We start from the raw sequence: 1,428 nt of genomic DNA, 5'->3' as shown, positions 1-1,428 counted from the left end.
TGGCGTCCATGGCGCCCTTAGCAACCGCTCGTCGCTAAGCAGCGCACGCCATCACGGCGCGACGCGGACCCCGCTGCCTCGCCCGGTTTGTGACCTCATCAAACCGCGCCGCCCTCTCTCCCTCCCTCCCCTGGCACCACGTGTCTCTCTCCCCGGGCTGGGCCTGCCCCGGGGCGGGGGCGCCAACGTCATGCCGTTGCCCCGGGAGACGGCAGTAACAATTGCCCGGCCGGGCTAGTGCCGGTGGGCGGCGGGACGGGCCGGAGCGAGGGCAGGTGAGCGCAGGGCTGCGACCCCCGGCCCGCACGTGTGCACACCTGCCCCGCTAGTCCGCCTCGAGCCCTCCGCCCCCAGCCCCCCCTGGCCGGGGCGGGACCCCTTGTCTTGGGCACAAGCAGCAGGGAGGAGGGGACCCGCCGGCATGGACCCTGCTGGGGGGCTGCAGTTCACGTGCCGTGCCGTGGCACACGTGCCAGTGCTGCGCCAGCTGTTCTGCACTTCACCTGTCCTCGCTGCCATTTTAACCAGTTAGAAAATCCCCCTACAAAGTCCCTCGTGCCTTAGTTCCTAGGGGGAGCTGAGCCACGCCAGCTTGCGACCCTGCCCTAGGACCAGGCAGGACATTCAGGCTTCGTCAGTAGCCGTAAAGGGGTGTGCCCTTACTGAACCTAAAGGCTACGACCAGGCCCAAATGATTTTTAGGAATAGAGTTTTCTGGGAAGACGTTTTAAATATTAGAACGGGAAAAAGCAGCATTTTCATCCCTGGGTATTGACAGTTATACACTTGGGGACTGTGTTATCAGTTCGTAGATTAGAAGTGCAGCAAGTTACAATCCCGGTTTAATCACTGTGACTGGACAGAAGGAAGAGCTGCCTTACCCACATGCACCAACGTGAATTTCACTTCCCTCCAAGGTGCTGCAGGCTTCTGGGTGGCCTCTGCATACTAAGATGCAAGCGCTCCCACGACAACATCTATAAGCCATTACACATTCCAGGGAGGAGGCCTTTGTCAGCAAGGTAAGACAGATTATAGGGATGCAAAAAAGGGGATTTTAAACACAGCCATGCTTCCCTCCACACTATCAGGGTGCTCATGAGCTACGGGGAGGTATCAAAACAGCAGGGTTGGAACTTGGGCAACAGGGAAGAGCTTTTGGTCCATGTTGCTGCTCTCAGCTTGCAAGAGGGGTGTTTGTGGTCCCTCAAGGCACAGCACTTGGGAAAACAGATAGAGCTGACCAGTGCAGCTGTAGGGTTGGGTTCATGGACAGCTTTGGTCATACAGTGTCACCTTACGCCCTGCCGTGTCCTTCGACTCTTAGTACCAGTCTCAGCTCCCTCCCACATCCCCAGTGAGCCATCACAATTTCTCGTCTAAGCCATTACCCAAGACCCTGATATAAACAGGGGTATGAAAACAGCT

At 58.0% G+C, this 1,428-nt stretch overlaps 1 protein-coding gene across 2 annotated transcripts in view; it reads left to right on the top strand.

The window, feature by feature from the left end:
- The first annotated feature begins 118 nt into the window (after nucleotides 1-118).
- SPACA9 (sperm acrosome associated 9) overlaps nucleotides 119-1,428 on the top strand; it is an 11,370-nt gene continuing 10,060 nt past the window's right edge. For both annotated transcript variants that reach the window (XM_006029798.3, XM_025211302.1), the window contains exons 1-2: nucleotides 119-275; nucleotides 918-1,022. The gene's annotated coding sequence lies outside the window, so the exon portion shown is untranslated. The remainder of the gene's footprint in view (nucleotides 276-917; nucleotides 1,023-1,428) is intronic.

Source organism: Alligator sinensis, unplaced genomic scaffold (assembly GCF_000455745.1).
Source record: "Alligator sinensis unplaced genomic scaffold, ASM45574v1 scaffold829_1, whole genome shotgun sequence".
Lineage (NCBI taxonomy): Eukaryota > Metazoa > Chordata > Crocodylia > Alligatoridae > Alligator > Alligator sinensis.
This window is presented reverse-complemented; position numbering and strand designations above follow the sequence as displayed.